Source organism: Rhinolophus hipposideros, assembly GCF_964194185.1.
Source record: "Rhinolophus hipposideros genome assembly, chromosome: 14".
In the NCBI taxonomy this organism is placed as follows: domain Eukaryota; kingdom Metazoa; phylum Chordata; class Mammalia; order Chiroptera; family Rhinolophidae; genus Rhinolophus; species Rhinolophus hipposideros.
In genome coordinates, this window is record NC_138060.1 from 51,876,857 (window position 1) to 51,902,133 (window position 25,277).

A 25,277-nucleotide genomic window follows, 5' to 3' on the forward strand; every position below is an offset into this window, starting at 1 on the left:
TAAAAATAAAATAAAATAAAATCAATGTAAAAAAAAAAAGGGTTATGTATGTGTTCAGAATGTGACTGTTAATCTCTAAGAGAAAATATAACACTCAACGTATTTGCCAAAAAAAAAAATGTGATTTTTGTGTTTGTTCCTTTGACAGAGCATGACAGTGGACACACGGTCCATGGGAAGTTTTTGAGATGTACTTGATTGGAGCATAAGTGTAAGCACAGATGGAGTAAGTAATCCACATAGTACTCCGGCCAAATGCTGAAGAGCCTTTGTTATTGAAACAAACAAGATCAAGAGACGATGATTTAAGGTAAGTGGAAATGGCTTTTGAATTTTTTTATTCTTTCAATGATTTGGAAGAATAAATAGCTTCCTCTAGCTATGACATTTTAATGAGAACAGAATCGGACTTATAGTATCCCTAGGCAAGGCTTTTTCTCTGAGTGCGTCATCAATAATTTTGTAGAAAAACAAGTTAAAATCACATTTATCTTGCTTTATCTGCAAAACAGGTTAGATGTATCTATGGTATCACATTTCACACCGGTTCTCAAAATAACTCCAAATAAAGGCATAGAAAGAACCTGAACTGAGAAGACAGAAGTTATTCGAAAAACCTTTAGGTGCTGCGGCAAAGCTCTCTGGGCTTTGGCATTTTCAGTTTTCATCCATGATGCCAATCCCTCCATATAACATTGGCCCACATACTGCATACAGCTCCACTTTGCAGCTGCAAAGTGAGTGAGGGGCCAGGAGGGGGAGTAGAAGTTAAGATCTCACAGCCAGAACCACACTAAGATCGATGATAAAATGATGAATGTTGATGACATATGGAGAAGTAAACAAGGCCAGACAGAGAACACTGCCAACGGGTACCCACGGATAAAGAGTGAGGACTTCCAGATAAATTACAGAACAGTAGTTGAGAAAATCCACATGTGCAATTTATTAAAATGAGGAAACTATAATGAGATAAACTACGCATCTTTCTCAACTATAAATGGAAGTGGTGGGTGCATATGTTCAGACAAGGATGCTTTAATATGTCACAATTATGTGAAAACAATGAGGCTTAACAAGTTTGTGTGTTAATCATCCATGGGATTTACAGAAACAGACTAGAGTTTTCAATTAAATAGCTATCCTATGGTAAGCTATTCCCTGATTCTTTTGTTCATGTGTTTTTCTTTTAAAATTATTTTTCTCCCTTAGGAAGCTCAGAATAGACAGACATAGTATCACTGTTGAATGTCAGATATTGGAAGTTTTCTCCATATTTTTTAGTCCTACAAAGAGTAAGGCATGAAGAATAGGCCTCCAAACAGGATGGCATCTGCTCCTTTCTGCACCAAAGTATATAAAATTCTCTCAAGCCTGGTCTCGAAATACCCTCCTATGAAAAAGAATAAGAGGGAAAGAAAAAAAAAAAACAAAAAAAAAAAACAAAACTATAGGGACAAATAAAGGATGAGTAGAATGATGACATTTAAAAAATTTTGATCTTTTTTTTTCCCTTCGAAGGTTACATACACTCATGCTTACCGTCCATTACAAATATACTTTGATCTTTAAATAAGTGAGTCAGAATGTCAGGGTGTGCCACTTCCTCACAATGATACATATGTTGACTTATGAATAAAGTTATGCATTTTATATTACATTATGTAAATGTGGTAATAGCCTTAGTATCACACAGACCTTTCTTCAGAAAAGAATTGAAAAAATTCCTGCGTAAAAATTATAAGTATCAACCTATTCTGTCCCTGCACAAATCCACCTAAAGATTGAAACCCCTAACCTTCTTGGTGCATCTAAGGTACTCAATAATTTGGAGGGTTTTTTTTGTTTGTTTGTTCTTTTTTTGCTTTTCTCTTTCTCTTCATCTCAAGGAACGAAAAGCAAACAAACAAACAAAACAAAAATTCTCCACTGAGACAAGAATTACATTATTACCATCATGTCAACTTTTGCATGATGTTTTGGAATTGTGCTTGTTATCTCAGGTTTTTTGCATCTTCAGTCCGTCAATGATATTGAAGAAATAACACCAAGAGTCAAGTGTTCAGGATTCTTTACAGCTGTCCACCCATCTCCCACACCTCCCCACACTGGCCACGGCCATAGCTGCTCTATAGGTAATACAACCCACACTTAGAAAACTCACTGGTCTTGACTGCCAGGCAGTATAATGTTAGTTTGCAAAGACTTGAAAAATATGGAGGAGAAAAAAAGGCATGTGTTTTTGTCCATTCTTTCTCTTACTGGGTTTGTGACTCACTCCATTTAAGTTTTCTCATTTGCAAATGGAAAATCACTTTTTTTCCCCCTAAAGAGCTTTTTGAAAATTAAGGAGGTAGAGCTTTTAAACATACTTACCTTAGGGCCTGGCACAGAGTAACTGTTTTGTAGCTGCTGTTTGACTCAATGTCTAGAGAAAAATTGAGTATCACTACCAAACATGGTTTTTCTTTAAAACATCTTTGTTTCATTATAAAAGTGGTAAAATCATGGCACAGGAAAATTGCTAAAATGGAAAATAATGCAAAAATAGTTCCCTGTTATGAATTCCATAGCACATAATAACTTTTAGGATATTTTAATCTTTTCTTTATCACATGATGTTTCATTTTATCTTGGTAGTCATTCTGTACCCACAATTTGGCATACATTTTATCATTCTATTTTTTATAATGTTTCATAACCATGAAATTTTAATACCCACTGAAAACTTCATGTCAGAAAAATATATTTAATTTTTTAAAAAGTATATCTATTTTTGAAATTTCAGAAACCTATTTAAAATAAATATACTTGCAACAATTATCCTTGTATATCTATTAAAAATGAGTTGTTTTCACTATAAATGGATGTTATTATATCACATTCTTGAGACAGAACTTTTATTTTTTAGTTTATCTTGTCAGCATGAAGCAATTATTAAATTACCAAGGGTTTAAAATGTATTATGTTTGAAATAACTTTCAGCTAGAATAAATGCAGTATATCCGAAAGATAGCACAAAGCCCTGAATTCACTAACAAATGCATGGTATGTGGAAATGATGGATTTTACCTGGAAGTAAATTACCCATTGGCCTGGATGTCTGAAAATATTAACCAAGCAAAAATAGTTGCTGAAAATACAGTACATTTTTTCAGCAGATTTTTTTTTTCTTGAGAAAAGATTTTGAGAAATTTGTTGATCAAAGAAATTTCTCTTTCTCCTTCCATTCTTATTAAACACTGTCCATTGAAGGAATGCATCTAAGGTCCATGAGCCATGCTGGGGATTCATGGATGGATGTTGGGGGTACCATGTACTGTTTAAAATTGTGTGCCAAGTCTAGGGATTTTGTATCTGTGTGAATTAGTCTTGGGACAGGGACATTACTTTTGTCATTAGATACAGTGCTAAACTTGACGATATCTCAGTTTCCTTGTAACTTGAAAAGGACGTAGTCTTTGATGGTCTGCTAACTCACTCTTGTGTTTGGAAATGCACGCTCCCATGCTGAGAAAGTCCTCCCCTTCCACTTCCTTCTAAATCTGTGGGAATACAGTAGACTAGCCTGCAGGAAACAGATCTGAGTAGGTAGCATAAAAATGACAGCTGGTTGTATCTACATGGTATTATGAAGGGATGAACTAGAGAGGTTTGGAGTGGCTGGCTAGAAAACAAACAAACAAGCAACCCCCAAACCAACTTTTCCCCCAAAGGCAGAATGCCCAGACCATACATTGTTGTTCTATTTTTCCTTCCTCAGACTGAAAATGTCGCCCTGAAAGGGCTCACAGCTTCTGTAAAGGGAAGGAATATACTTAGTTATTCTAACATTTCATTCTATTCTTTATACCTAGCAAAATGTTCTACCACCCAGAAAACTGAGCCCAAACCAATAAATTGTAAATACTTCATATTTCTGTATCTCTATTTTTAACAATAATATCTTTGCATGTACTTCAAATAATAATTCTTTAGTGCCTGTTCCATTTTATAATATTAAGGATGTTCAAATTGCTAATATAGTCACAGGAGGACATTTTCTAAAAATCAGAGATACTGTGCTGTATTCCTACAATATACAGTCAGATCAAGAGATCATCCGTTTTTACTTTGGTGCTTAAATTTCCAAAACAGTGGAAAGGAAATCTAAACATGTGCATGCCAACGTTGTGTCAGGCACTGAGCTAGGAGAATCATATACATTATTTCATTTAATCCCACAGCAAATTGAATAGGATGCTATTTTCTTTTTTCCTTTTTTTTAAATTAAAATTTATTGGGGTGACAATTGTTACTAAAGTTACATAGATTTCAAGTGTACAATTCTGTATTACATCATCTATAAATCCCATTGTGTGTTCACCACCCAGAGTCAGGTCTCCTTCCATCACCATATATTTGATCCCCCTTACTCTCATCTCACACCCGCCATCCCCCTTACCCTCTGGTAACCACTAAACTATTGTTTGTGTCTATGAGATTTGGTTTCTCATTTGTTTGCCTTGTTCTTTTGTTGTTTTTGGTTTATATACCACATATCAGTGAAATCATATGGTTCTCTGCTTTTTCTGTCTGACTTATTTCGCTTAGCATTATAATCTCAAGATCCATCCATGTTGTCACAAATGGTCCTATTTCATCTTTTCTTACCGCCATATAGTATTCCATTGTGTATCGATACCACAACTTCTTTATCCATTCATCTATCGAAGGACATTTTGGTTGTTTCCATGTCTTGGGCACTGTAAATAAAGCTGCAATGAACATTGGAGCACACGTGTCTTTATGGATAAATGTTTTCAGATTTTTGGGGTAGATACCCAGGAGAGGGATTGCTGGGTCATATGGTAATTCTATTTGTAATTTTTTGAGGAACCTCCACACTGCCTTCCATAACGCCTGCAACAGTCTTCATTCCCACCAATAATGTATGAAGGTTCCTTTTTCTCCACAGCCTCTCTAACACTTGTTACTATTTGTCTTGTTGATGATAGCCATTCTAACTGGGGTGAGGTGATATCTAATTGTGGTTTTTATTTGCATTTCTCTGATAATTAGTGATGTTGAGCATTTTTTCATATGTCTATTTGCCATTTGTATGTCCTCTTTGGAGAAATGTCCTTTCAGGTCGTCTGACCATTTTTCACTTGGATTGTTTGTTTTTTTGTTGTTGAGTTGCATGAGTTCCTTGTATATTTTGGATATTAGCCCCTTATCAGAGACACTGTTTGCAAAAATCTTCTCCCATTCATTTGGTTGCCTCTTTATGTTGTAGATGGTTTCTTTTGCTGTGCAGAAGCTTTTAAGTTTTATATAGTCCCATTCATTTATTTTAGCTTTTACTTGCATTGCCTTTGGAGTCAAATTCATAAAATGCTCTTTGAACCCAAGGTCCATAAGTTTAGTACCTATGTTTTCTTCTATGCAGTTTATTGTGTCAGGTCTTATGCTTAAGTCTTTGATCCATTTTGAATTAATTTTGGTACATGGTGACAGATAGCAGTTCAGTTTCATTCTTTTGCACGTGGCTATCCAATTCTGCCAGCACCATTTATTGAAGAGGCTGTCTTCTCTTCATTGTGTTTTTTGCTTCTTTGTCAAAAATTATCTGTCCATATTTATGTGATTTTATTTCTGAGTTTTCAATTCTATTCCATTGGTCTACGTGTGTGTTTTTCTGCCAATACCATGCTGTTTTTATTATTGTAGCCCTATAGTACAAGCTAAAGTCAGGGAGTGTGATATTTCAGTATTGTTCTTTTTTCTTAAGATTGCTTTGGCTATTCGGGGTCTTTTGTGGTTCCAAACAAATCTGATGAGTTTTTGTTCTATTTCTTTAAAAAACGCCATTGGGATTTTGATGGGGATTGCATTAAATCTGTATATTGCTTTGGGTAATACGGCCATTTTAACTATGTTGATTCTTCCAATCCATGAGCATGGAATGTCTTTCCATTTCTTTGTGTCTTCATCAATTTCTTTTATAAAATGTCTTGTAGTTTTCAGCATGTAGTTCTTTCACATCCTTATTTAAGTTTATTCCTAGGTATTTTACTCTTTTTGCTGCAATTGCAAAAGGAATTGTTTTTTGTATTTCTTTTTCTGAGATTTCATTGTTAGTATATAGGAATGCAGTGAACTTTTGTACATTGATTTTGTAACCAGCAGCTTTACTGTATTCGTTGATTGTTTCTAATAGCTTTTTGGTGGAGTCTTTAGGGTTTTCTATATATAGCATCATGTCATCTGCAAAGAGTGATAATTTAACTTCTTCATTTGCTATTTGGATGTCTTTTATTTCTTTCTCTTCCCTGATTGCTCTGGTGAGGACTTCCAACACTATGTTGAGAAGCAGAGGTGATAGGGAATAGTCCTTTTTTTTTCCCTGAATGTAGAGCAAAGGGCTTCAGTTTTTCACTATTAATTATGAGATTAGCTGAAGGTTTGTCATATATGGCCTTTATTATGTTAAGATATTTTCCTTCTCTACCTATTTTATTAAGTGTTTTAATCATAAATGGATGTTGTATCTTGTCAGATGCTTTTTCTGCATCAATTGATATAATCACACAATTTTTGTCCTTTATTTTATGTGATGTATCACATTGATGGATTTGAGTATGTTGAACCATCTTTGTGCCTGTGGAATGAACCCCACTTGATCGTGATGATTTCAATCTTCTTAAATTTGCTGAGGCTGATTTTGTGTCCCAATATATGGTCTATCCTTGAGAATGTTCCATGTACACTAGAAAAAAATGTATAGTCTGATGTTTTAGGATGAAGTGCTCTATAAATGTCCATTATGTCCATTTCATTTAATGTATCATTTAGGGCTGCTATTTCATTATTTATTTTCTGTTTGAATTATCTATCCATAGCGGTCAATGATGTCCCCTAGTATAATTGTGTTTTGGTCAATTTCTCCCTTTAGTTCTGTTATTTCGGTGCCCGCTGATTGGGGTCATAAATATTGATGACTGTTATGTCTTCTTGTTGTATAGTCCCCTTTACCATTATGAAATGTACATTTTTGTCTCTTGTTACCTTTTTAACCCTGACGTCTATTTCATCTGGTATCAGTATAGCAACACCTGATTTTCTCTGGATACTATCTGCTTGGAGTGTCAATTTCCCCCCCTTTCACTTTGAATCTATGCTTGTCCTTGTAGCTGAGATGCGTCTCTTGGAGACAGCACATAGTTGGGTTTAGTTTTTTGAACCAACCTGCTACTCTGTGCCTTTTTATTGATGAGTTCAGTCCATTTACGTTTAGGGTAATTATTGATATGTGACGATTTCCTATCATTCTATCTTTAGTTTTCTGGTAAGACTGTGTTTCCATTGTTTCTTTGCCTTTTTGTTGTTGTCTATTATTTCTCTGTGTTGGTATTCTGTAGTGTTTCCCTCTATTTCTTCTTTTATTACAGTATATATTTCAGTTCTGCATTTTTTTTTTGAGTGGTTACCCTTAAGTTTATGTAAAAGAAAGTTTGACATTTAGAGTATTCCATTTTATTCAGCATGCCTACTTTCTTCATTCCCATTTTCTGGCTCAGGCCGCCTTTACTCTTCCCCTTTTTATGTTTTGGTTGCCACAAATTTTCCCTGTTGATAGTGGTCGAATAGCCTCCTTTGGAATTTCTTGTAGTGTAGGTCGTGTATTAGAAAATTCCCTCAGTTTCTGTAGTCTGGAAAGGTCTTTATTCCTCCTTCATATCTAAAGGATATCTTTTCTGGGTATATTATTTATGGCTCATAATTTCTTTCTTTCAATAGTTTGAATATTTGGTTCCACTCCCTCCTGGCTTGTAGAGTTTCTGCTGAGAAATCTGATGATAATCTAATGGGCTTTCCCTTGTAAGTTACAGTCTGTTTTCCCTGGCTGCCTTGAGGATTCTTTTTTTGTCATTATTTTTTGACAGCTTCAATACAATGTGCCTTGGAGAAGGCCTGTTGGGGTTGAGTAATTAGGTATTCTATTTGCTTCTTGGATTCAAGGATCCAGTTCTTTCCACAAGTTTGGGAAGTTGTCATCGATTATTTGTTTGAATGTACTCTCTGTTCCCTTCTCTCTTTCTTCTCCTTCTGATATGTCCATTATTCTTATATTGCTCTTTCTGATGGAGTCAGAAAGTGCTTGTAGAATTCTTTCATTTCTTTTAAGTCTCAAGTGTCTTTCTTCTTCCATCCTTGTCATTTCCAGGTTTCTATCTTCGATATTACTGATTCTTTCCTCCATCTCGTCAACTCTACTACCTAAGCTGGGTATTTCATTCTTAATTTCTTCTATTGAGTTCTTAATCTCCAGAAATTCTATTTGCTTTTTTTTCAAAATTTCAATCTCTTTGGTAAAATTTTCATGTTGTTCTTTGATTGTGTTTCTGAGTTCATTAAACTCCCTTTCTGTGTTTTCTTGCATCTCGTTGAGTTTTTTCAGAACTGCACTCTTGAATTCTCTTTAAGTCACATATTTCCATATCTTTAATTTCCTTTTCAGGAGACTTTTCACTTTCTTTCTGAGCTGTTTTGTTGCCTTGGTTATTCATGGCAATTAATGATTTATTATTTCTCTTCCTAAACATCTACAGGAGTGGGTTCTGCAACAAGTTGATAGGAAGAGGTCTTTCTTTTTCCAGTATGTGAAATGTTTTATTTTATCTCTGACTGCAGCCTTTTTTACTCTCTCACACTGTAGTGTTATGTTTTGTCTGCACTATTTCAGCTTCTCACACAATGGGGGGATCCCTGGAAGGCAGGTTTCTCCTCTGTTAACAGTTCGCCTGGGTAATAGGGCACTGCATCCCTGTGAGGATGTGGAGAGCTTTTGAAGTTTCCAAGCTCTTCCTGCACCAGATTCAGAGTCCGTGTGTTTCTGCAGTTCTGTTTACTCCTTCAGGGGTCCGCCCAGATAGGTGAGGTAGGATCAGGTCAGTTACGAGACATGGCCCAGAGCAATGGTGGCAACCACCACCACAGCCAGTCTATTTGCTGGAACTAGTTGCCTGCGAGTCCTTGTCTACAGACCACAGTTCTCAGAACTGCAAATATTCTGTTGTTTTGATCTGGCACTGCTACTGTTCCGCTTCTAGCACTGGGCAGGTGGGGAAGGGCAAGCTCTGGGAGGGTAGGGAAGGGGCGGTTAGTCTCAGTATCTAAGTCTTCTGTTTTCTGCATCAGTGAGGGCTTAAACTATCATTTTCAGCTTTCTTCCCTCAGTCTTTTCTCCGAGGTCTCTGCCATGAGCATTAGATTTAGCCATGTTATATGCTGCCCCCTCAGCCCTGTGGGCCATAAGCGGAGCCCTAGCAGTCCAAGTTCTTCCTTCCTCTGCAGCTGTGGTAGTTCCGGGATGCAGGGAGCTCGGAGCACTGAGCTAGGTCTGCATCCTTGGCGCGTGCGGCTCCGTCTCTGCACTTCTCCCTTCCCTCCTCCCCTGCTTGCACAATTTGCCCACCTTTAGGTGAATTTAGTAATGAGACTCTTCATCTTGACTGTCTGCTGTGCAGGGAGTCTTTGTGGAGTTATAGTTTTTAAATTTGTTGTAAATTCTAGGGGAGATTTCCAGAGGCTCACCTCACGCCACCATTTTGATGACATCTCTGAGGTTGCTATTTTCAACCTCTTTTTATTTATGGGGGAGCTCACTCAGAGATATTAGATAACTTGCCAGAAATCTCAAAACTAGTACATGGCAAAACAGAGTTACATCCAGATTTTTCTGATTCTATCATCTTTACTCTTTTGAAAACTTACCGTTTACTTAGAGAAACTACAGATTATTTTAGGATTACATATCAGAAAATGCATATGGTGGTGTGCTTCATGGGAATAAAACTGGCAGAAACTGGGGTGATTCTGCTAGTCTCAGTCAAGGCTAGAAAGGTACTGTCAAGCAGAAGCAACATTGACCAATCCAACTTGGGAGTGTGAAGAACAGAAGCAATTGCCTTGAAGGTGCATAAAGTAATGCTTTCACAATCTGGTTGGGAGACCTTCGAGTTATGCAAATGATTAGTCTAGGAGAATCACATCATTGGTATTTGAGTCTTGTTTATTCTTTTGTCAAAATGGTTCTACTTAGATACACGGTTTGTTATTACTGCAAATTTGAACCTAGCAGTGCTTTCACTTACCTAAAACATCCTTCCAAAGTGATAACTCATTCACTCGTAATGATTCTTCTATAAATTTGTTTATGGGTGATTTCAGCTCTGGGGTGTCAACTGGGACGTGGATATTTATTGAACATCGATAAGCCAAATCCTCCATTACAGTGGGCAAATGAGGCACTCTGTCCAAGAACACTTGCTAAGTGTGCTCAGTATAATGAGCTCTGCATTGTAACAAAGTGAGCATGTGTCTTCTGTTTGGTTAAGAAAATACCTGTATCAGAGTTGATGGGTGACCACAGTGTCTTTTACAGTGGTGCTGTTGGCACTGTAATGTGACAAGCTTTTAGAACAACCTGGCACCAGACTCACTTTTGTCAACACTAAATTAAGGTCTCTTGCTCTTATTCTCATGGGGTGTTGTGGAAATAAAGGAGATATATATCTTCTTTTTCTCTTCCTTTCTCCTCCATCTCTTCATGCCCTTCCTCTCTCTCTCTCTCTCTCTCTCTCTCTCTCTCTCTCTCTCTCTCTCTCTCTCTCTCTGTCTCTCTCTCTTCTCTTCTAACAAGTATGTTTATGTTGGGGATGGGTGTGGTAAGGAAATGGTCTAGTTCAGGTGCTAACACTCTTTTTCTTTACAGGGTCAAACAGCAAATATTTTAAGCATTGTGTGCCATATACTCTCTGTCACAAATATTCAACTCTATTGCAGCATAAAAGCAGCCATAAACAATACTTGAATGAATGATCATGGCTGTGTTTCAATAAAGCTTTATTTATGAACACAGAAATTTAAATTTCATATAACTTTCACATATCAAAAAATATTCTCCTTTGATTTTTTTTCAACAATTTTAAAATATAAACATTTCTTAGTTCACAGGCCTTACAAACACAGGCACCAGTATACATCTCTGTCAGAGGCCATTTCAGCTCTGATGTCCGCCTGGCTCCATATGCTTATAAATAGGGCATACAATGTTTTCTTTCAAAGGCATTGTCTCTGCCCAAAGATCTCTTTCTATTCCATGCTTAAAATTCCCAGAATAATCTTTCATTAGCTCACCATCTGATTGTTCCAATCTTTAAGACTAAGCTCAATTGGATCTTCTTTCCTGAAATCTCTTCTAATTCTCTATATTAGTTTGTTGGGGCCGCCATAACAAAATGCCATAGACTTTAACCTTGTTTCTCACAGTTCTGCAGGCTACAAGTCCAAGATCAAGGTGTCAGCAGAGTTGGTTTCTCCTGAGGCTTCTCTCCTTGGCTGCAGAGGGCCACCTCCTCACAGTGTCCTCCCATGGCCTTTTTCCTGGTGTTTCAACCTCTTCTTACAGGGTCACTAGTCCTATTGGTTGAATGTCCCATGTTATGACCTCATTTAATCATAGTTACCTCTTTAAAGGCCCTATCTCCAAATATAGTCACATTGGGGGTTAGGACTTCAGCTTGTAAATTTGGGGATGACACAATTAAGTCCATAATACCTTTCATCACATATGCAAATCCTAAGAAGAACAAAGAGCTGGGTAATCAAGAGAAATAATATTTTAGTGCAATATTTTAAAAAATCAAATATGGTGCAAAAAATCAGCAATAAAAAAATTGAAATTTTAAATAAAGACTGGTTCTATATTACTAATTTTTTTCTTTTGCCTCAGACTTCAGTGTGGCTCAGTATGACACAGATTTCCTTCTTACTATTTAGCCTGTCATTATTTATAATATATCTATAATCCATAGCTTACCTTCATTGATTGTATACTTTTTGAAAGCAGCTATTGTATTTTATGACTATGTTCACCTCCCCAGTTTTTAGCATACCACCTGGCACATAGTAGGTGCACAGAAACTATTTGCTCATTCAAATGCATCCACTACATACTTTTAACATCGATGTTAACATCTGTGCCCCTCTGATGGAGCATCATGTGGCTAATGACACATTTAAATATTTGGAGGTTTTTATTTTATATCAAAAATGCGTGAACAAATGAGCTGCAGTGAAATACTGCCATTTGCAACAATATGGATGGATTTTGAGATTATTGTGCTAAGTGACATAAGTCGAACAGAACTTTCATATCACTTTTATGGTGAAAAAGTTTTGAGACTGGCTTGAGGAAAGCCATCTGGAAAGCTTGAGGAAAATGGAAGGGGGAGCAGGCAGTGTGGTGAATGATGGGATGGGGCCTAAATGAGATAGGAGGAAGAGCGTATTTTTTCTGAGAAGTATTCTATGCAGCAAGTTGTACGTGAGGCTTGTCACATAGGATACCTCCTTAAGCCTCGCACCTTTAGTTGAAATGTATAGGTGAGAAAACAAAGGAGCAGAGAAATTAAGTAATTTATAGCCCATAGCCAATGAGAGGATTAGAGAGGATTTGCATCACTCTGAATCCCCTAAGAACTACTTCCATAAAATTATATTTGAGTACACATTAAGGAATAGACATTATTCTTCTCTTAAGGAATTTACATTTACATAAAAGAATAACAAAGAGCAATGCAAATTATTAATGGCTTCAAGGTTCTGAAACAAAATGTTCTCTGAAATCGGCCATCCTGCTCTTTCAAATTTCTCCTATCAGATAGTTAGCAGCTTGAGAATAAGCACTGTTTTACTCCATCATATATTTACTATGATTCTGTGGAGTATAATGAATGAATGTTTAATGGTACCATTGCAGTCATAGATGGTGGGAGGAAACTGGGGGTCTGCCTGTTCATGAGAGAAGATTCCCAGATTAGCAGTGCGCCCACCCTTTGGATATAGTCAGCCACAGGACCTCAAGAAGAACATCTCTTCTGTCATTCTTGATAAGTTGGTGTTTGGTTTTTAGGCATTTCACTGTATTGTCTCAATGGTAAAACGACATTCAAATCAAGGAAGCTGGAGATGGGTATGGAGTGGCAAAAACTGGTCTTTCCTAAGTGGTACTTGCTTTTCATCAGTGAAGTAAATTCCCCAAAATCTCTTAGAAGGCTTTCCTTACTTAATCAAGGGTTAGAATTGTATCAAATGAACACACCTTGCTGAAAAGAATGCCAGGAAATCAAGTATGTGGCACACAATCTGCTCCCCATCTCTCCCTTGATGCATCTCTCCTTGTCTCCACCATGTAAAAAATCGTGGCCTACCCAGTTGGAGGAAGAGATATATGGCCTCGCCACACCTATCTAACATCAATCTAGCACTGCCCACACCAGAAGTCCCAAACAGGTCTATTTATTGTTGTATGCCACTGAGTTTTTGCCATAATAAATGACACTTGCTTCTTCCCATACCATGACCAAAATCACTTTTAACTAAAATTTCTTGCTTAGTCTATCTGTCTTGGAACACTTTAATTCCTTGAAAAAAGAGACTTTGTCTGTTTTGTTAATTTTTATACTCTTAGATCCTAGTCGAGTGCCTGGTAGGTGGTAAGCATTTTTTAAACCTATGGTGAATGAATAAATTAATGAATATATATATACTTTTAACCATAAAATTTGAGTCCTATTGAAATTGTTAATAAAAGCTAATTTTATATGTCAGTTTGACTAGATCATGAGGTGCCTAAATATTTGGCCTCTAAAGATTGCCCACCTCAATGGGCATCATACAATCTATTGAGGAACTGGATAGAAAAAAAGTTAGAAGAAGAGAAAAGTTGTTTCTGCTGTCTGACTGGATAACCTGGTACATCTGTCTTATGCATATATATATATATATATATATTATATATATATATATATAATATATAATTATTATATATATGTTTATGTATATGTTTATATATATGTATATATATGTTTAATATGTATAATGTTTTCTATTTAAAATGAGGGTCTATCTTTCTAGACATAGTGTTTCCAACATGCAGTTTGGTATATTGGCCATGGCTTTCCTGCTTTTGATTATTTGGACTCTTGTTATTTTCTGAGCTTGGGAATATTATTGTGCATAATTCCTATTCCAACTACTAGTGTTTAACAGGATTTTTCTAGTAAGGCTCTGGACTCTTGAATTGTCACCTATCATGATATTGTCTAAACTCTAAACCAGTGGGTACACTTTTTAAAAAAATCAGCTGTCATCATGCATTGTTTCTAGGGATCTTCCATATTCCACATACTTATCAAATATTTTGTTCCTGGAGATTATAGCTCTAAGAATTTAACACACTGCTTCCAATTCTCTAAAAGTATCCTATAATTTGTTATTTTTCAAGGAGTTGTCACTTATGAATGCACGTAGATAGATGGGATAAAGGGAGAGAAGCATTTACTAAGCCTCAAAAATTATGTGCATTCCTCATATTTCCATGTGGGATAGCCTGAACCAGGGAACTGTCAGTGAGAAATGGGAAAAGAAATTATTTCATTCGTGAATGCTGAGGTACACATCTCAGGTATCCCCTTCAGGACAGAGGAACATACTCTATCAGCCTTCAGGGAGTATTGACCACTGATGACTCGAGGTCCTTGCCCATGAATTGTCCACCATTGAACAGAGTTGAACCCTCAAAGTTTAAGTACACTTCCTGGGGACAATCAGGATACAGTGACAGATCAGTGTGGGGCATGCTCCCAGGTGAGGACATCTCTGTGGAGCCATCCAAGCTGCACAACTGATAACTAAATCAACAAGTTTGAAAGTGAACGATTATAATAAAGCCAAAGAAAGTTGATAGAAGGATAATAAATAATAAAAACAGAAATTAGTAAATAGAAAATAGAAAAATTGGGAGGATAAAGAAAATCAAAAGGCATATTGGTTGATTTTATTTTTTACCATAAGAATGAAAAGAAATCAGGTAAAATGTTACCATATGTTGATATGTGTGTTTTGTATATAGGTGTCTATTTTACTATTTTTTTCCATATTTGAATGTTTGATGTGTTTTATACAAAAAAATAAGTGAAGCAAAAGAAGATAGCTTAAACATTTTTCCTTTTTCTTCTTTTTTAATTTTTAAGGTACTAAAGTACTAAGAAAAAAATGGAAACATCAAATACACTATCCTCAACGAAAGGAGTGTTTTTGTATGAGATTAAAAAGAGACATGAGAGAGAAGATCTGACAGAATAGTGTATTTTAAAGCAGTTTTCATTTTTTAATGGAAAAAAAAAACTTTTAATAACTTTATTATTCCATTTGCCTTTGTCTCTATTGAGAAGAAAGAACTTTTTACTTCGGCAGATTGTATTATTTACCATGAATTGCTTTTCTAACTGGTTTTGTGACTAATTATACATTCTATTCAGAGGTACTATACCTTAGTTTACCCCAGGTCTCCTGGCTTCTGCTGGAGCAGGTAAAATAAGGGAGACTGAGCCATGAACCTAGTTCACTTTTCTTGACTTCAGTTCTGAATTTTCTCTCATATAATTATGGCAAGCTCAGGATAATTTGCGTCATGCATAAGCAGTTTTTGCTAGTCAAATTATTATCTGAAGTTGATTACATCCATTCACTGAAGAAAAGGGTTGTATTGAATTCTTATTACTTGTCAGACAATGCTAAAGAATCTGCTAGTATTTCTTGTAATAATATTTGATATAAGGGGACTCAACTAGCCCAATTTTTCTTTGGCCAGAAGAAAACCAGCATCTTCTTTGAAAAGAATTTCAGTCTTCCTTCCCTTTCCTTCTCTTCCCTCCCTCCCTTTTTTCCTCCCTCCCTCTTTTCCTCCCTCCCTCTTTTCCTCCCTCCCTCTTTTCCTCCCTCCCTCTTTTCCTCCCTCCCATTTTTCCTCCCTCCCACCCTCCCTTTCTCCTTCTCTGTAGGCTTTTCAAGCACAGCTGACCCTAAGCTGTTATGTATTAAACAGAAAAACTGAATATGAAGAAGTTCCATATCAAGTACTACCGAGAAGATAAATCTAATTACCAAAGTATTATAAGGTTCTTGTTACAATGCAGTTTTACTCATTTTAAAGAATATTTATGGATTGCTTTACGGTTTGAAAAATGCTTTCACATATATTTTATCACTTAAATTCACAGAATTTTGTGAGGCAGATATCATATCTCTATTACAAATGAGAAAATTAATGTTCCATGGTTTAAAATGAGTCAGTTTATATTGTTATTAGTGGTAGAAGCAGGATTTGAGCCCAGGGGTTTTATTCCAGGTCATGCGGTCTGTCTATCACACATGTGGTTTTATATAGGGGATCTCATGGCATGGGGGGGTGAGGGGCAGGATGGGGGCTGTGGAGTTGGAGGTAGGGAACAGTGTTTCTTGGAGGCTTCTGTCATGTTCTCAGTGATTTTCCCATGTGAGTCTTCATGGCGAACAGTAATTTTTAAGGATTTTAAATGTCTTTCAATTTTTATTTTTAACACTACAAAATTTTATTATGGTATAAAGTTTTTTGAAATCTCTAAATACACTGTCAAGAGACCTATTTACCTATTTAACATTAAAAAAGTTATTTTAAAGTACACTTACATGCTAAGACCATTTAAACAGAACATGAACATATGAAATGGAAAATAAAAGCCTCGGTCTTCTTCACATCAATCATTCTTTGCCCCCCCAATTTAGTTATGGTTAACAATTACTGGTGTCTCCTTCTAGAAGTTCTATATGTGTAAGTATGTATGTATCATCTATTTTATCTTTCTGTCACATGTGTGAATATATATGTGTGGTTAGTGTGATTTATATAAAAGAGATCATATGCTGTATACTATTTGTCACCTTATTTTTTTCACTTAGTGCCTCTTGAAAATCTTTCCATATTGGTCAATGACTTGTGAGGTCAGTATCAAGTCATTATTGTCACTTGGCTCGCTCTGGCCTTAGTCTCCTTATTTTTATCCGAAGCATCATCTGATGTTGTCTTGTTTGAGTTCCTTCTAAGATTTCTCACTCTGGGGAGCAAGAGTGAGTTCTTCCCAACATGGCTCCTGCTGCATGGCATGGCGTGTTTATGGGGTCATTTCTGTGCACTTTAGATCCAGGAGGAGGAGTATGGCTCAGTCCAGCAACAGCAGGTTCCCTATTTCTAGTCCTGACCGTTTAATATGAGTAGAAGGCTCGGGGGGACTTTTCTGGTAGAGGAGCTGTTGCCAGGTGCTGTGGGCTTAATTGTGTTCCAAATAATTCATATGTTGAATCCCTAACCTCAAATTTGACTATATTTAGAGATAGTGTTTTTAAGAGGTATTCAAGGTTAAATGAGATCATATGGCTAGAGTCCTAATCCAGTGGGATTGTGATTTTACAAAAAGAGAAAGGTATCCTTTTCTCTCCCTCCCTCCCTCCTTTCCTCTCTCCTTCTCTACTTTGTGAGGACACAGCAAGAAGGCAGCCATCTGCAAGCCAGAAAGAGAACTTTCTCCAGGAGCTGATTCAGCTGGTACCTTAATCATAGCCTTTCCAGCTTCCATAACAATGAGGAAATACATGCCTGTTGTTTAAGCCATCCAGTCTGTGGTATTTGGTTATGGCAGCCCAGGCACATTAAGACACCAGGTTTGAAAAACAGCCTGGAGAAAATCAGCAGGGCACAAAATGGACGCAGTAGAGCAGATGAGGCCAGGATCATGTGGGTAGCATGTACACTGGGGTTGGAATCCTGGACAACAAATCTAAAAAAGCACTATGTTAAAAATAAAACTGCTGTAGGAATTAAAGTTAACAAACTCCGGGTTGCAGGGGACCGTGTAGTCACGGTCATCTTACCAGTGCTGAAGTGACCCTTATTGCAGTAGAAACACGCAGATCTTCTCATCACATACCCCGACCAGCAGAGGGAAATGAAGATGCAGCCCAAGGTTCAAAGGGGAAAAGCTAGAAGCATAAGTATCTCATCCAACGTGCACATTTTCATCCTAGTATGTTTATCTTAATGATAAGCAACTTTGCATTCTACTTCTTAACATTTATATTTACATGAAATAACACTTAAATTTATTATATTTACAATGGGGTATAATTGGCACTCCAATAAGATAGCAAAATAGTCTATGTTTGTTCTTTACCTATGGCCCTTTTTCGTCCTTCATTTCCACCTACCACATAATGTCACACCACCCTGGAGAGGCGCATCCTGACTCTAGAAGCCCTATAAAAGAACTACAGCAGGCCCGGAGGACAAAAAGAGAGCCTTTCCTCTGTGCAGAAGGGCATTTTGCTGGCATCTTACAAAACTAAAACAGAAAATAGATCACACACTACCTTTCTAGATTCTTGCCAGAGACAGTTCTTCAAAATTTTCCATTTTTCGAACCTTCCCCTTAGTACATCAGTCACAAAGATAAAACTCAAATATAACTAACAGCCCCCTGAGACAAAACATTGCTTGAGAGAGAGAGAAAACGAAGAGAACTAAAACATGGAGAAATTTTCTGAAGCCCGCAAGCCGTTGCTACTTGTCTGCATTTGTTTCTAAGCACATATTTAGGCAGAAAGCTCCTTCTATCATTTGAACAAAGAGCCAGAAAGTAAACTACCTTCAACGGCACTAATGCCATTCATGTGGTTTTGAAACTTCCACTTTACAGTGGCTTTTCAGCATTGATGTGCTGGTGTTTATGCACAGGGTTTAATGTGATCAGCAGGGCTGGAATGATGCTCTCAAGCAATGCAGTGCACACTCTTTGTCATTGTATAACCTTCACACAGTCTCTTTATCCTGGAAATGCAATGCTGCATACACTCCTGTAGAAAAACATTCACAGGAAGGGGTAGAGTGCATTCTCATCTATTTTAATTTCATCTAGCTTATGAAAACTGTATCTGGCACTTTGCAGAACTAAAAACTGTGATAATTTAGCATAGTCAAATTTTTTTATTAGGTATGTCAGAAACTAAGCACATTGTCAGAGCATTCTAAGGAAAACATGTTTTGTATCGTTGTGATGATAGTGGGTTGTGAAGTTCCCTGTAATTCACTCTTCAATTTCAAGTGTAAGCCAGATTTGGTGTCAAAACTAGATTGCTATCGAGAGTTCTCAGTCATGTTAAGATCTTCTCTGATTGTTCCTGGTCTTTAAATTTGAAAAAAATATGGAGGAGGAGCAATTTCTAATTTGCAGAGACGTTCATCCATCCATCCATCCATCCATCCATCCATCTATCCATCCATCCAGCCAGCCAGCCAGCCATCCACCCATCCATCCAGGCTGTCATTAATTTATTCTTCCATATTAAGTAGTTTAGAAAAGTCAGGTAAAATCACTTATTTTCTTTCACATAATCTAAACAACTTTCCAAGCTAGTTATTGACTTGAAAATCCAACAAGTTATGAAGACCTATTAGTTGTCTGAATTCCAACTGAAGGGACTTTGTAAAAAAAGCTAAAATAAAATCAGTGAAATGCTGGAAAAAGAACTAAATTTTAAAAATGAAACAAAAGTAGTATCTCAAATGTCTTTGCCATGAAAAGCAAAAACAACCAAAAAAAAACCACAAAATGACACTAAAGACCATTACAAAACTACGTGTCTTTTCAAGAGAATTATTTTTGGAATTCTTTACACATGTACCATACATTTAGTACTTTAACACTAGTTGTCAAACTGTGTTTCCTGGAAACACTGATATTTAGGTAGCTGGACTGAGGTCATCTTAAATCATAACTGTCCTATTTTTCCAACCATGTGAATTATTTGTCACTAGTACACAAGCAGATAAACACAGAAATTGAGAGTAAACAGTTGGAAACTTTGGTGGCAAAGTAATTTAATGCCTGTTTAATCGAGCAATAAACCTAAATGGGTTTTATATTTTATGTATCTTTGGTTTTATTTCATTTTACATAACTCATTTATAGTTATAACTCATTTATTGCATTTTACTAAAATATCAGTTCATGGTGGATTGGGAATAAAACAAAACAAAGCCATGATAACATCAACAAAAACTATCCATCATCACATTAGTTTCAAAAGCATTGTTTTAGAATTCTCTTGATTAATATGGACTCTGGAAAACAATAATGTCTTTTCCAAAGCTCCCTGTCTCTACGACACACATTCATACTCATTCAGCACTTATTTTAGTGCAAAGCCAAAGATACACGTGCCTCGTCTAATAGGACCTTAGCTTTAATGACATTTTATACTTTTATTTTAAAAAGGCTATTCAATTTTCTTGTGTTTTAATTTTACGTAAAAGAGAGAATGCTTACTTAAAAAACAAACAAACAAATACACAAATGACTTTCTTCTGACAAAATATACCCGACCCTTGAATTAACACTACCATAGCACGCAAGCCACAATGATGACAGTAAGTTTCAATAAAAATACTTTCTACTTTCTTGGCAAGGTAACGACATCTTTGCTGCTACTTATGACACACTGTCTCAGTGGAGATGCCAGTGAGGGGGCTACTGGGTTTAAACCGCAGAAAAATCTGTCGCTAGGACCTGCTTGTCTGATGGCCCCGTGCTCCCAGAGGCTGACTCATCACCAGTGAGCAGGACTGTCTCAGGGCCTGTCAAAGCTTTTGTGACATTTAGGGTACAGAGAGTCTGAGTCCCCTGGGCTCGACTGCGATTTCGAGTCAGAGCTCTCTCCTGGCCTATTATAATCAGCATCTCCCAAGGTCCCTATTAAAATCACACGGGGTGCCTCACATATAAGGCTCTTGGGTATGGTCATGAATAATGACCATGCTTCAGGCCAAATTTGCAGTGTTTCAGCCAAAGAAGTCAGGGTTTTTCTAATCAGTATTGGTGAGAGCAGCGAGGGAAGGAAATTCATTTGTGAGGGTGCTGGATCCTCTGTTTGAAGTCCTCAGGAAATCCAGCCTAGGTGTCTTACCCATATCCTGTAGAGATCTTCTAAAAAGACCCCCTTTGAAATTCACAAGTTTCTCTATTTGATCAACTTAATGGGGTGTGTGCCGATATAAAAGGCATGATGCCAGCAGAGAACAGCAAGCAGGGAACTGAACCAACACAGTGCTGTTCTCCACACCTAAGTGAGGAAAAGTACTGCTATCCCTACTCTTATGACTGCATTGCTATCGCTCAAAGTTCATGTGTTGAGGCCTTAATCCCTAGGACCTCAGGATATGACTATATTTGGAGAGAGGGCCTTCAAAGCGGTAATTAATTTAAAATTCAGTGGCAAGTATGGGCCCTAATTCAATCTGATTGGTGTCCTTATAAGAAGAGGAGATTAGGATACACAGAGACACCAGGATGCTGTTCACAGAGAAAAGACCATGTGAGGACACAGTGAGAATGTAGGAGAGGGGCATCAGAAGAAATGGCAACTTCCCACTGGGTGGCTTAAGCCTATAGAACGGTGAGAAATAAATTACTGTTGCTGAAGCCCCGGTGTCTATGGTATTTTGTTACAGAAGCCCTAGCAAATGAGTACAGTAGCATATGCTGATTGTGGATGAAACTACAGTCTACTTTTGTGTCTCATGTTGTTTGATCTGAAATGAACAAAATATAAACACATGTAAGTAAGGGTATGAATATATGAGCTTATGTGTGATGTGAAGGTTAATTCTTGTGAGTCGGTCTACAAGCCACACAAGTTCATTTCTGCACAGTTCTGCTATACAGAGAGAATAAGCCACCTTTGTAGATTGACTTGAAGTTGATGACTGAAATTAACACCCTACGGGGCTGCCCTTGGCTCTCACTTCTGCTTATAGCTTGTAAAGGACTACCTACAAGTAGGGAAGTGATCTGTAGGGATTTTTCTTGATAGGGTGGCAGTGAAGCGAGTAGCTTTTGAAACTCTGTCATGGAATACAGTTTGTGTGAGAATCTGTGACCTGCACAGAGCACAAATGATGGTCCAGTATGTCCTCAGAATGAAGAGCCTCCCTCTTGTTGGTGAAATGATCTTCTTATTTTCATATGTAGGTTTATCATTTTCTTCCTGATCTCGACTTTTAGACAATCAAAAAATGCATAAGAGATGTTAATATAGAAGAAAATTTCAACTTATTTAAATTTTACAGGTCACTTATATATTTGTTCATCAAATATTTATTTAGTACTTACTCTATGCTGAGCATTATGGTAAATCCCTGGGAACGTGGTTCATGTCTTTATGGAGTTAAAATTCTGAAGTCTCTGAGAAGGGTATTGGAGTTAGGGAAAGGAGAACTGGCAAGCAATCCATGGAATACATACAATTATAATAGATTCGCTAAAAAGAGAGGGCTGGAGGATGAGAGCTTTTTTATAGAAGGTCTAAATGGTGAGAATAGAAAGCCCTGTGAAGATCTAAGAAAGGACAGTTCTAGCAAGGGGAAACATAAAAGAAACACGATTCAGACGCATGGTTTCAAGGCACAGAAGGGAGAGCGATGTATCTGAAATAAAGAAGATGGAGAAGGGTAGACAGTGAGGTCAGACTCATTAGACTGAAGCATAGAGTTTGGAGTGACTCTAAGAGCATTTGAAAAGCACTGGAGGGGTTTATGGAGTCAGGCTATTATTTTAAAAATTTGTTTTTCATTTGGCAAATTCTTGTGACATACTGTCTTGGTGATGATGCTTGTGAGAGGGCTGCCTGGTTTAAACTGCAGAATAATCTGTTCCTATCCAAGCAGATTAGTCTCCTATCCAAGTAGAGGGGCCAGGACTAAAAGGTAAGTCGTTCAATTAGGTGTGCTTTGCCATTCCTGAGACACCTCCTTGTGTGAGTGCTGTGCTAAATTCTCTGCAGGATTCATTCTTGATAAAAACAAACTTCCCTCAAGAAAAACCCCAGCCTCCCTAGGAAGAGAAAATGTTTGGATTTGAGAAGTGAAGTTCTAAATAGCTTAGTTAACATTTAGGGATTTGTTTAAGAGAAGCAATCTGCCGGTCTCATTCAGACGTGTGATTTCTCCAGCCACGTTCTCTGTGTTTTTTTCTGGACAATTATTCTTGTTCAATCAGTGGTAGTATATGGTGGGCTAGGAGCAAACAGATTGAATCATTAGACTGGCTGCAAAATAAACGACCTTGGTCACACAAGAGACCTAATGGAAATGTAGAGCATCACTTTCTTAGGAGAGATGAGTGGTCTAATATATGAGAAAAAGAACAGTGTCAGGTAGAGCCACACAGAACACTGACAGTATCAGGCCTTCTCACAAGGCATGGCCATCCCATCCTGAAAGCAAGGGACTTCTTTCAGTTTATTTCTTCCAGCTGGTCTATCTATCCTTATTTATACAGCAGTTTAGCAGCCTTATTAAATACTATTCATAGTAATATGCGATGGGAGTTCTAAGAAATGCATATGTATTATACAAACACAGAGAGAAACCATATTTGTATGAATTGTAAAACAAGATAGCTACCATCTTGATGGTGACATGGGTGAGAGGATGGCATTTTAGAGGGAGGGAACTGTGTGATCAAATATAAATATGCAGAGTAACATGTTCAAGAAAAATATGCATTGGGGGCTAGAATAAAAAGTGCATAAACAATGAAGAAAGACCTGGGGGGAGAAACTGTTAGATCAATGCAGGGAACTGCCTTAGAGGCATTGATGGTCAGTAATGAAGAGAAATGAGCCTGGAAATGTGATTGCGTGTCATTCATGAAGGAGCGTCTATATCGTACTAAAGAGCTACTTCTCTATTTCTAAGGCTGTATCTCCAAATGGGTGTGCAGTGATCCTTTGGAAATTAGGAAGGAAATACAATTTCTAATTATATTTATTTTATTTTTTGCTTTACACATTTCTGTTTTTTAGAGCACTTTATACATTAGTACATTGTATGTGCATATCCCTTAAAACTATATAAATATACATATATTGGAGTGAGAGAAGAGTACATAAACAGTAATAATAAATGGCACTTGTAGAGATCACATTACATTTCTCAAGTACTGTACCTTATATACATTATCCTCTTTAGTTCATATACAGACTCAGAGTGAGTAGATCATTTTACAGAGGAGATAACTGAGAGTAATATAACTTATATAATATGCTCACTTTCCCCAAAAAAGCTCTATTAAAGGAATGGCATGGCCACGCTAAGGAATTTAAATTGCATTCAGTAGTCTCAAGGGAGCCATTAAAAGTTTCAAGTGGAGTAGTAACACGATCAGAACTGTTCCTGGGAAAATAAATAAGGCAGAGAAGAAGGTAGTGGACGAGAATGTGCTGTAATATACTTGGAGAGTCAAGTCAAGAGGTTCTCTCAGTAGCTCAGGAAGAGAGGTGATGAGGGCTTCTACTAAAATAGTATCACAGGGAATAAAATGAGAGTGTGAACATTAGAGTAATTGCAAGGTATCATCTCTGAAATTAGGGACAAGAAGGAGAATGAGTGAGTCCAGGTTTTAATCTTAGCCAATGGTAATGCCTTTAATAGTTAGTGGGACAAACATGGAGTTGCAAGTTTCAGTTCAGAAAATCTAATATGGCGTTATCTCTACTTTCATGTCAAATACACATAAATATCATCTCATATATGCAAATATTTGCTCTATATGAGAGTAGGATAGGCAACCTAGCAAAATAAGGGTATTATCATTTGTATAACAAGTATTTCTGGCAGATTGTTTGCAAAAAAAACACAACACAATTATATTCCCCCATATATCCACGATCCTTTGAAGTATCATGTGGTTTCTTTCATAAAGAGGTAGAGTTTATTTCTCTACCTCTTGAATTTTGGCTAGCTGTGATTTGCTTTGATCAACAAAGTGTGGGGCAAGTAATTTTATACCAGTTCTGAGACTAGGCTTCACTCTTTCTCTCAAAATTCTCCTGTGCTGTGTGATTAAGCATGGGCCAGCCTGCTGAATGATGAGAGAGATATTAGCCAGACATATCTGGTGCTCATTCAACTACCAGACACCGTGTGAAGCCATCTTAGACCACTGGGGCTCAAATAACCAGTCAGCTGACAGCTGGCAATCAGCGAGCCAGTCAGGATCAGCCAAGTCTGCCAGGATGATCGCACTGCCCAGCTGGCACACATTTGTGGAAAACAGTGATGGAGAGTTACTGTTTTAGGTCACTAAGTTTTGGGATAGTTGTTACATAGCAGTAGGTGACTAATATGGTGTTTTATACACAAGAACAGTGTAGGAAATATTTGAAATATGGATTAAAAGAAAAAAAAGATAATTGAAATCATCTCTATGCCCACTCAGTTAAAATATCAGCTGTCTTTTGGGACAATGAAATCCTTTCACAGTTATATACTCACAAAGCTATGGACTGAATGTTTG